Source organism: Octodon degus, unplaced genomic scaffold (assembly GCF_000260255.1).
Source record: "Octodon degus isolate 3935 unplaced genomic scaffold, OctDeg1.0 scaffold00010, whole genome shotgun sequence".
Classification (NCBI taxonomy): Eukaryota; Metazoa; Chordata; class Mammalia; order Rodentia; family Octodontidae; genus Octodon; species Octodon degus.
In genome coordinates, this window is record NW_004524586.1 from 17261577 (window position 1) to 17273732 (window position 12156).

Consider the following 12156-nt stretch of genomic DNA (forward strand, 5'->3'; position numbering starts at 1 on the left):
CCTTTCCTTTCCTTTCCTTTCCTTCTTTCCTTTCCTTCTTTCCTTTCCTCTCTCTCTCTCTCTCTCTCTCTCTCTCTCTCTCTCTCTCTCTCTCTCTCTGACAGAAAGCTGGGTGCCCACTGTAAGCTGCTGCAGTGTCAGTTCCTGGGATGTGTATCCATAGGAACTGGGCATGTATTTCATGCATTTCTTCCTCTGGTTCTTCAGCAGAGGTTCAAGAAAATTTGTCTCACTTATTACAATGAACCTTAAAAGCAAGTCAGTAAAAGAGATATAAAATAGGTCAACTGCCATAAATCTAAGCAGAAGAAGGAAGCAGGGTCCAGATTTGTAAACTTCATGTTTAGATTCCTGGTCCTTGTTCTTCTGAGGCCTAAGAGGCCCTTTGGGGGCGGAGTGACACCAGGCACCTTAGGTACCACAGATCATTGCACACACTTTCTTTCTCCAGTATGCAGGCTACTTGTGCTGGCCATCAGAACTGCACTGGCAGATTCAAGCCTGATGGGCACGAAGAAAGCCAGCATGGGATGGCAGAGAAGCATTCAGTGTGGGAATGAACAAGAAGGGTACTTCATTTCTTCCACGGATAGGTGAGTAAGTGGCTGGTTTTGAATAGCAAAACCATAATACTGGATCATGCCTCTGGTATTTCAGTGCAATGGAGTTGGATGTGAAATCCTGTTTCCTAATAGTCCTACCCAAAGTGATGCCATAGTTCCCTCCATGGTGCTGGAAATACGCCTTCAGGGATTAGGCCACTGAGAAGACTTTTATATTACTGTGACGGTCTTTTCTTTAGGGATGTCCCTACTCTCTTACCACTGTGGGTCATTTTTCCATATGGCACAGGAGATGGTCTACATCTTGCCTCCAGGAGAGACATCATTTTCCTTATGCTTCAGAATTTTGATTTCCCAAGACCAGATTTTGTAAGGCTTCCTGGCATTCTACCAGGTGAAAGGGGCTTTCTAATATATGAGATTATGCTTTTTAAAAAAATCAGATTTGATTTCGTATCCAAGTCTCTTCCATGTGACTTTCTAAGTTATTACTGACACAAATTTCTGGTTTCAAATTATTCTGACTCAGGCTCTTATTTATTTTTTCCATTGTTGGCAATATCCTCAAGTAACCACAATCCTTATCCATTGTCTGATTACCAGAACAAAACACAGTTTGAGGTTGTTTGGAGTCTTAAGAGAGTTCCATTTTGTTTCTATTAAATTTAAAAATAGTACCAGAAGTAATAGACTTAGTTAAAAATCAAGGATTCTAGAAAATAAAACATGTCCCAGTACAGATTTCTTCTCTGTGAAAATCAGTTCTAACTTGATTTGCAATGGTAATGGGCCTTAACTGGAATAATTAGGGAGGCTATTGGGATAATGGTTGGGGAGAGAAATGAAATATTGTCCACTTATCTTCTTGGACCTCAGCAATAAATACACTTACATGGAATCACTGTTCTTGAGCCTGAATTGGAAAACTGTATAGAAAGGAAAATTCTTAAAGGGCCAAGTGGGAACATAGTTGTGCACTGGCTGTTTATGCACTGAACCAGAAATTGCTATGCTTTCTCTTTGCCAGGCTCTGGGTTTGGCATAAGTGTATCATCAGTAATAGTGAGCAAGATGAGGGCTCCTGCAAGAGCATCACTATCTCCTAAGGCAGACAGATAGATGTGCATGACAATAATTATAACACTGAGTAGTAAAGCATATACTAGCAATAGCTACACGAGGTTGTGAAGGCAAAACAATTTGCCTAGAGTGGTAGAGAAGACATCAGAGCAGAAATGATATTATTTGGGGCTTTGAAGGAAGGGTTTTTTGACCTTGGGGGAAACGTATGGAAAAATTGCAAAGTGTTAAACATTATGCATATGCCTAGTGGCTCCAGGGGACTGAAGGACAGAGCTGAGTTACTGGTATGGCTTGTGTTGAGATGTTCCCAAAGCTTCATGCAGTCATGAGAGGTAGGCTTTCCAGAGGTGACTAATTAGAAAGTTCTGATGTTGATGCTCAAATTAAGAGTATGTGATTATTAAATCACTCCATTGATTGATTTGGCTTTGTCCTGAATAGGATTAAGGACATGAGTGCTACACCTGCCCTAGGATAAGTAGCCTACATACAACATAAGGAGACAAAGAACCTTGTCTCCCCCTCCCTTGTTTCCTTTGCTATCTTCTGCCACATGAATGGTGGCTTTTTGCCATGTGCCACTCGGCCTTGGAACAAGGCAATTGTGGGCTGAAACTGTACAAATTGTGAGCTGAATGACTCTCTTTAACTTTGAGTTTTAAGTATTATGTCTCAGCAATGAAAAAAAGTAAATGAAACAGAATTTAGTACCAGAGAAATGGGGTGGTTGCTGTGACTGCACCTGACCATGTGATTCAGGAGCCTTTGGGAATGGTTTGTGGGAAGAGTTTGGAAAGACTCAGAGGTGCTAGCTGAAAAAGTAGAGCTGAAACATTCAAGAATGTTCTCTATGGAAGATTATGGCCAGAATTCAGAAGATCAGAAAGTTGACAGAAATCCTGCCAGTAAAGACCAGGTTCAGGAGGTTTCTTCTGGGAAAAGGACTGCATTGGCTGCTGGACTCCAGGCAATGTGTGTTATGACTTGGCAGAAAGCTTGACTGCATTTTGTTCATGTTCAGGGATTTTGCGTGAGATTGAGACTAGGAGAGTGTACTAATTAATCTTGTAAAAGAAATTTAGAACAGTTCAATGTTGAGGTGGTAGCGTGGCTGCTACTGGCGACTTTCAGCCAGATCCATGTTGAGAATCAAGAGCAAAGTGGCCAGCAAAATGATTTAAAACATTGTGAGTTTGGCAAAGAAAGGAAGCTCTCATAAGGCTGTAGACTGCAATGATAAAGCAGAGAACATCTTGGTTTCTGAGTAGAAACAGGAGAATCAAAAATATTAGCTGAAGACATCACAAGAAGCCCACCATTTGCAGTCTCTAAGTTGCAAATGTGAAAGGCTTTGCCTTGAGGAGAGAGCCCCACAGTACCATGTTCTAGAATGGCGGTGGCCTAGGGAAGTTATTTCTCCAGACTTGGTTTATAAGCACTCAACCCCCATAATCAAGAGAAAAGACAGCCTGAGTGCTGCTTCAGCTAGTGGCAGGTCCTAGTGTCAGCCAGGTGGTGCTGGTTTTAGGTGCATGCAGAATGCAAGAGTTGTGGGTTCAGGGAGGCTTCCACTCAGGTCTCAGAAGAAGGTCTGGGAAGCCAGGTAGTGTGTCTGTGAGAGGACAGTATGAAGCAGTGAGTATTAGGTGAAAGATGCAGTGAAGAACTCAGAGGCTTGGAGCATCCAGAAAAGTGGGCTGCTTGAGGAAAACTGCAAGCAGGGAGCACAGTGAGCGCAAAAGAGAAGCCACTGGTGCCACAGTCACTGTTAGTGCTGTAGGAGCAGAGCCACCCAATCCCTGTGGAGTTCATATCTTGTCATGGATGCTGTGTATGGAACTACAGGACTGAATGTTTGCCCTACTGGATTTTGGACTTGCTTTGGTCTCATTCCTTTGTATCTCTCTATTTGTACCTTTTGGAATGGTAATGTTAAAGCCAGGGAGATGGATTAGTGGAATAATTGCAAGTGCAAAGGCCTGAGTTCAATCCCCAGTTCTTCAAAAAAAAAGGGGGTGGGGGGAATGATAATGTTTAACTTATACCATTGTGTGTTGAAGGGCTTAACTTTATTTTCATTTATATAGAGGCTCACTGCTAAGAGTTTGCCTTACAGCTTAGAGGAGACTTTGAAAATGCTGAAAATGTTAGGATTTTGGCAACTCTTAGAGAAGCACCAAATGTCTTATGCATAAAGAAATGTGCATGAGTCTTTGAGTGGACCAGGCAAGAAGGTTTTGACTTGTATCTAGATGTTTCCTGAAAGCCTCATGTAGTCATGGGAGGCAGACTTTTCAGAGGTGACTGAATCTAGAGTGTGTGATATTGAGGTTAAGGGTGGTGATTAGAAAATCACTCCATTGATTGGTTTGGCACAATCCTGGCTAGGATTAAGGCTGTGAGTCTACATCTTACCTAGTGTGGCAGATCAATGTGAGAGCCCTAGGGTGGGTAGCCTGGATCAATATCAATATAAGGGACACAGAGAGGCTTATATCCCCTTTCCTTGTTGCTTTCCTGTCTTCTACTGCCATGAATGGTTGCCCCTCTTCCATGTGCCACCCTGTCTTGGAGCAAGTCAACTATGGACTGAAACCTCTATAAACTGTGAGCTAAATAAACCTTTCTCCCTTTAACTTTTGGCTTGGGTATTTTGTCTCAGCACTGAGAGAAAAGTAAATAAGACAGGCAAAGAGTAGGAAAAAGGAAAAAGATGTGTCTGGGAACTCTGCTTCTGGTCTAATCCCCCCAAATTTTGTGTTCCATGAAGAAGACTCCACTGAGAAGATAACAATGTACAATGTATTAATTATTGAAAATGTCCTATTAATCAGCTTGGAAAGTATCTCATTGATATTTGTTTCTCAATAAAATTAAAAAAATGAAGATTCCATCTATTTCACAAGGTAGTGAAGCCCTACCCATATTCTGCCAGATCTTTATTTTGCAAATGCCTTTCATAGAAGTAGCTAGGAAGACTGCATCAGTAGCCCCTAGTCTTTGTGACTGTCTTCAAGAAAAGATACCATGATTATCTAGCCTAGTATACAGGAGATAGAAGGTGCTCCAAGGCCAGTTGCAAGAGTGCATTTCAGGGAGAAAGTATGGGGCTAAATACAACCTCTGAGTTCAACATCAGCAGGAAGGAAATGAAGTACAATACCGTTGGAGTCAGACAGACTCAGTCCCCAATCCTAGCTAAACCACTACTCAGTTTTGCATTTATGGGTGAGGCAGCTCTCGGAGGCTTATTTTGTTCCCTCTAAGGAAAAGAGTCATTCATGGGGTTCCGAAGAATGATGAGATTTTGTAGACCCAGGGCAGAGTGGCTTCAGGTAGCAACTGTCTATTAGGATTATTTTCTTAAGGCTCAAAGCCATTCTCTGTATCAGAGGAGGTTTTTGAAGATAGGGACTATTGTGTCCTTAATCTTTTGGGATGTTTGCTCAACTTTGGTTCTATGTTTTTCTGCTCAGTTTAGGAGAAAAAAAAAAAGATGAAAATTCCTTTGAGTGGTTAAGGACTGGTAGAGAAGAGGAACTCCAGCAAGTCTAGACCCAAGGGAGCATCACCAGACTGACCCTGCTGATAAGTGTTGGTGTGCTTAGGGCCATGGGAGCCTGTTGCGTGGGGAGCTGGTAGAGATAAAAATTCCAAATGCCTGGAAACTGCTAAAAGAAAAAGTTAAAATTACATCAGATCTCATACCAGAGCTTAGTGTAGGAGGAAGAACAATTGGTCCCAGCCTTAGGACTTCTGAGGTTCCCCCCTCTTGGGTTCATGTAGGGGTTAACAAGAAAAAGAAGCCCTAGATAAAGTGCCCACCAGGAAGCAGAACAGAGAAAAATAAGTAGCACAGGAAGCTGCGATCTAGGAAGGAGATTAAAATAATTATGGTGAAGGAGGGCTGTCTGTGCTCCATGTTGGACTGGGCAGTGGTATTCTGTAGGATGGAAGGCCAGCCCTACCCATCTCAGAGTAGTCAGCTCCCCACATCCTCCCCAAATCAGACTTCCTTATCTCCAGAATAGAAACTAGGCTGGAAACCCTAGAAAATGATTAACAGTCCCAACTGTGAAAAGACCCCACCAGATGCAATAAAGCAGCATTGTGCTTCTCCTGGCCTCATGCAGACCCTTCTTGGAGCTCTGAGACTGTATTTGGCCTCCTTGGTTTAAGAGAAATCAAGAAACTGGACAGGGTCCAAAGGAGAACAACAAATGTGATTAAAGAGAGTGAGAATGGGGCCCAAGAGGCACGTTAAAGAAATTGGGGTTGATTTGCCTAAAACAGTAAAGACGAAGTAGGAACTGCATTCAAACACGAGATGGGAGACCCATGTCCAGTTTCCCAATTTCAGCTGAACAGAATAAGAGCTAGATGGCCTAATCTGTCACCTAAGAGAGTAAGTAAAGGAAGAGTTTCATAATGCATATATATGTCTTGTAATGATCTCTCCTGTCGTTATTGTAAAGTCAATCCTGCCTCTCTAGCCAGAGGAAAAACTGCTGAAGACTAGATATGGAGTCCTCAGCTTGTTTGCTCAGTGCAAGCCTTCCCTGAGCCCCTAGGAATCTACACAGTGTTTCTGAGGACAGAAACCTGGCTGGTGGGAGCACCTTGATCTTTCTACCTAGGAACTAGGACACTTTGCTTGTACACATTTTAATGTACAACCACTAACAAAAGCTTTCAGGTTCTTCCATAGCTGGAAAAACAAATGGCTTGCAACTTTCAAAATGACAGCGTAGATCAGACTGGTGTGTGACTAACTATGGTAAGGGTGCTCCGAGAAATGTGTGCGACTTCATGCCTGAGATGCTTTTTCACTTTGGCTGCTGCCATTCTTAGGTTACTGTCCTTTGCTGGAAACTCAGCACTCACTCAATCCAACCATCTGTGTGAGTGCAGCAGACTTAGGCCATAGTGCTGGGCATGTGCCCTGCCGGCCTGAAGGTCCTGCCTCCAGACATCACAGACAGAGACAGAGCCAGCTGAGCCACCCACACTCACCCCAGCTGCTGAACTTTCTGAGGCAGGTCAAGCGTAAGGCAGGCTAATTCAAGGTCAGCCTGGGAAGGTTAGCAAGACCGAGTCTCAGAATAAAATGAAGGCAGCTGGGGATGTATTTCAGTAACAGAGTGCTTGCCTAGCGTTTGCAAAGCTCTGGGATGTGGAGGGGTGACAAATTATCTGCACATAGGATAACTATGTCTTCTTTCCCCCCCCCTTTTTTTTATTTTGGTGCCAGGAATCAAACTTCTGGACTTGTACTTGCCAGGCAGACACTATACTCCTGGACTATATCCCTGGGCAGCTGTGTCATTTTCTATCAAATCAAGATACTTGTGAGAGAGAAAAGGCATGCTGTTGATAATTACACCAGGACAAAATTGATACCTGTGCTCACCCTATCTACAGCCAAGACTCAAAGCTTAAAAACAAAAGCAGTGCCCTTGGTATAAGACTGACAGGAGTGCTAGGGAGGAACAGAGATGTAGAACGTGTGCTTTAAGTATGTGTTACTTCTAGATGGATACCAATCACTCCTCTACATAGTGACTCGAAACAAGAGTTCATTATCTCACAGGATTTTCTGGGTCAGGAATTTGAAAGTAGCCTACCTAGATGGTTTTACCTTGTGGTCGTCTGTTATGAGGCTGTCCAGCGCGGCAGTCACGTGAACACTTCACCACAGCTGGAAGTTCCAGTTTTAAGACAGGTAACCTGCAGGGTGCTTGGCAGGAGAGAACTTACCCGTCCCCTCAGTCCTTTCCAGTGGGGCTGCTGGAGGACCCTTACAACATGGTGGCTCTCTTTCCTCAGACTGACTGACCCTGGGATCAAGGAGGAAGCTGAATGCCCATCACAAATCAGGCTCAGAACTCATCTACCATCATTTCAGGACCAGCCTGTGCTAAAATGAAAGGGGGATCAAACCCCATTTCTTCAATGAAGGAGTCTCCATGTTTGATCATTTTGTTGTGTCTGTTTTTGACCTACCCTGCTTGCCATTCTCTGAGTACTGCCTTCTCCAGATGAGAGAAAAGATGAATTGTGTAGCAAGGAGGGCTGCCCTAGCGCTGGTACTCCTTTGGGTGACATTAGGCTCTTGAGGCCCTTGGACATCCTGAGTGCTATTGAGTTTTCATTGCAAATATGCAGGTCAATGTGGTGGTTAGGGTGCAGCACCTATGAATGGGCTTTGGTATCCCCCTGGGAGGTTAGTAGACCCCACTCCTGGATGTTTTTGGGTGGAGCATGGAGGAAAGACCTTGGAAACTATACCCTGCTCCTGGCCCTTTCCTCTTGAGCACTTTTCCTTGCTCTGCTGTCTGACTGTTGTGAACTAAGTATCTTCCCTTCTTCGTGCCCTTCCGCCATGATGTTAGAACCAGCAGATCATGCACTGAATTCCCTGAACTGTGGGGTCAAACTAAACCTTTCCTCCTTTAGGTTGTGTTGAGGATGGTGCCCCAGCTCTGGAATAGTGAATATGGGGGAAGGTAGGTCAGCGGGTGGATGGTATAGGTAAATAGACAGAGGGTGTCTTTTTCTCTCCCTTCTGATGAATGTGCTACCCCAATCTCCCATTCTTTCATACCACAAAGACAGGCTGCTTAAGTCCTGATTCTGTGTGAAAATGGACTGCAGAAGCTTGAGTCTTCCCAGAAGAGGTTTCCTGGCAAGCAAATGTCTGAGGAGGTAAAGGCACGGATTCTTAAAGAGAGAAAATCTACAAAAAGAAAAGACTATAAGTTATTATAGGACAAGAGGAGGAAGCATTTCAGTTTCCCCAAGAGATGGAATTAAAAACGATTTCCAAGAAATGTAATCATGGAGTGACTGTGTTCATTTACTTCTGCAGCAAGCTTGGGAAACTGTGCTGGGAGAGATAAAAGCTGTTCTGTTTGCTTGTGTCCCAAGTTCCATCCACAGGTCAAGCTACGAGGAGGCTGGCCCTTTGCATGTTGCTTGCATCAGGACTGGCTGCCCGTAAATCCTGGTGTAGGAAAATCTGCCTCCATTTTTCATTCACTTGTACTCAAAGGGGCCTGAGCTAAATGTGAGCTTGGGTAAGAACGAAGTGCCCTGTTCATTGTGAAGGCTATTAGACAAAAATAGTACACAGGAAACGGTATCGCAAAGGTCAGTTCTTCTAGAAAGGAAGGGACAACAAGCCATCTATCTGAAATTTTAATGAGCAGATCCTGGCCTCTGACCTCACACCATTACCTAACAATCCAGTATTGAATGAGAAGTCAGCTTCCATTTCCTGTGAATGAGGAGGCAGAATTCCCATCCAAAGACAGACCATCTGCCGGACACAAGCTTTACTCTTTGCTTAGCTGGCTGCCGTTGACGTGTATGACATCTTTATGGACAGAGGGTCAGTCCAGGATCCTTCCTTGGCAGAGAGGGTGAATTAGAAGGCTTAGAAATGAGAGTTTGTGGCCAGGATTTTCTTTTTTTCTTCCTTTTCTTCTCCTCTCTTCTTCCTCCTCCTCCTCTTCTTTCTCCCTGCAATGTCTGTTTTATTTCATTCAGTCAAAATGGACAGTACTGGGGACAATGCAATTTTATTTTTTTGGAGAAAACTTTACAACTTCTATGTTTAAAAAAACAAATCAAATTGCATAATAAAGAAGTGGTAGCTAAATATCAAGGAGGAAAAAGAAATTGGTAACATAAACGTATGCAAGGCCCCTGGCCCAGTGCATAGCATGTAGTACGTCTATTATAAACATACCATTTGCCTGCTCACAGCAATTTGAGGCCAGAAGCTGTGCTCAGCTGAAAGGAAGCTTGCCTTGTTGATCTTAGAGGAAACAAGTGTTCATTTCTTGCTCAGTGTCTCTGGAGTTCTATGGAACACCAGAATCACCTGAGTACAAGCCTTGCTAGTCCAATCCTTGCCAGATCTTCCTGATTGGAACACTATCACAAATGCCAGAGATTTGAATTCTTAGCAGACTTCCAAGATAGCAGGAGGGTAGGAAGGCTTTGTACTGCTTCCTCAGTGCTTATCCCCTTCCTGGGGGTTTATATTTTACTTCTACAAGAGATGGAGGGCAGGAGGAGATAGGACATAAAAAGAATGCAGATGCACCTGTACCAACTCCTTACGATGGCTGTATTCACTATGTACTGCAAACATGGACTAGGAAAAATAATTTTTAAAAAGACACAGGCTGTATCTGGAACAGATCTGAGTTTAGATCTCCTTGGCTCTGTGGTCCTTGGAAACTCTCAGACCTCCATATCCTGCCACCTTCTCCTCTGGATCCTCGGTACTTTAATGTGAAATAAAACAGGTACAGCACTTTGGCCCAACATGTAGATCACACGTAGTAGGTAAGGAGTAATGTAATAACAAACAGCCTTATTATTACACAGGTTAAGTAACCAACTCACACTGTACAATAGGGGTGATGGGTCCTCCAAGATAGAAAAGACTTTTTAGTTTGGCTTCTCAATTCCCTCACATAGCATTGCTAATTCAGAATGAATGAATGAATGCACGCAAAGAGGATATGCAGACGTGGTTCCTGGTAGAGCTCAATCTCAGTGGGGGCTCGGCCTCAGACCTTGTTTCTGGATTGAGTGCTGAGATGGGCTGTCTCTGGGAAAGGGCTGATGGCCAGTACCTCCTACTTTTTGTAACTGCTGCTGTATGCTTTTTGTAACTGCTGCTGTATGCTTTTTGTAAGTCCTGCCTCTCATTAGGAAGGTTGACTTGGTTTGGGGGGAAACACTACAAACACTTTGAGAAAAGCTACTTTCAGTAGGAAATGATGGCTTTTAAAACAGAGCTCCCCCAGGGCCGGCCAAACACTTTAGCGGATTAAAGCACCTGCAATTAGGCACAGGGGCCAGGGTTCAATCCCTGGACCTGCTGTGCCCCTCTCCCGGGGCAAACTGAGACAGTGATTGAGACTGGGTGTGGTGGTGTGCTCCTGTGATCCCAGCACTTGGGAGGCTGTAAACAGGCGGATCAATACGGGTGCAATCTAGTAGTAAGACCCTGAACACTCTGTAGACCCTTCCCTAAAATACAAAAAATAAATAAACAAAATAAAATGGGAGCTCCCCCAAAGGCTGGCTACTAAATCTTAAGAGTGGAGGCTGACGGGAATGCCTGGGAGGTCTCAGGACCAGAATGGAATGTCTGGGGGAGGTGGTGGGCCATGGCTACAATGGAATTGCCTGGGGCTTTGAAACCTGTCCAGGTTCTACCCATCATACAACTCTCTGAGTTCCTTGGTCTGCACTTGTAGCATTGTCTTCAACCCTTCCTTTCTATTCTATTCTGCTTTTGGGTGGCCCCTTGCTGCTAGCAGCTCACAGGGTCCCAGGGAAGGCAGCAAGCAAGTCTTGGGACAAAAACTGACCCCGAGGCTCAGGAGAAGGCGGAAGAGTCAGAGTAGGTTAGAAGGCAAAGCCATCTGTTTCTGTTCTGTGTTGGTGTCTCTCCCACAAGTTGGTGCTGGGACGGCCCCATAACCCAAGGGCTCATTCAGAAGACACAGGAGGGGCCCAGGAACTGTATTTCTAGCAAGCAAATTCAGACACTTAAGATTAGGAACGATTGGGAAGCCTTACCACTCACCGTTTTCTGGGTCCAGGCCATGAAAATTAAAAATGAACTAGCCTACCAGGATAAAACCTAAAGCAATACATCAAAGCGGTCGTGCCCAGGTGCCTCGTGTCTGCGAGTCCAAGCTTACTCCTTAGGCTCGGGATGCCAGTTCTTGTGGGGCTCAGGGCCGGGCCCAGCAGCCTGCAGCAGCCCAAGACCGCCTTTCAGACTTGTTACTCGCGTCCCGCCGACCGCGAGCAGCCTAGTCATCATTTCCAGCCTCAGCCTGGAAAGCTGGACCGTGCGGCCGCGTGTGCTCTTGGCAGCGGGGCGCCCGGGGCCCAGCGGCCACATCATCCCGGGGCGGGAGGTGTGCGCACCGGACGCCCAGCTGCCAGCAAGCCACGTCTGTGCAGCCGGCGCGCGCGGCCCGGGAAGCGCCCCACTCGGAGCTGCCCCAGGGTGGGCGAGCGGCGGCGCTGGGCGGGACCCGAGCGGGCCGGAACCCGCCGCGGTCTCTAGGACCCGCGGGACGCCTCCGGCGGGCGGGGGCACGGGAGACGAGAATTTGTTCCTCGGTCCTGAAAACGGCGACTGTTGGCTGTGGATCCATTTCACAGGCCCGCCTGCTCCCACTAACGATCTTCCTCGTCCCCGGGCCAAGTCGGACAGTTTGCTCCTTAATTGCAACGGTCAAGGCTGCCGGTGCCAGAACAGCGCGCGCGCGCACACTCACACCCCCCGGGGGGGGCTTAAAAAAATGAACGGCTAGACTCGCGGCTCGGCGGCGGGGCGCTGCGCGAGGGTCGGAGCGACTCGCAGCTGCAGGGAAGCCCTCCGGTCGCCGCGACGCCCAGCCCCGGCTCGGCGCCCGCGTGGGATGGTGCAGCGCTCGCCGCGGGCCCCGAGAGCTTGCTGCAGCGAAGGCCG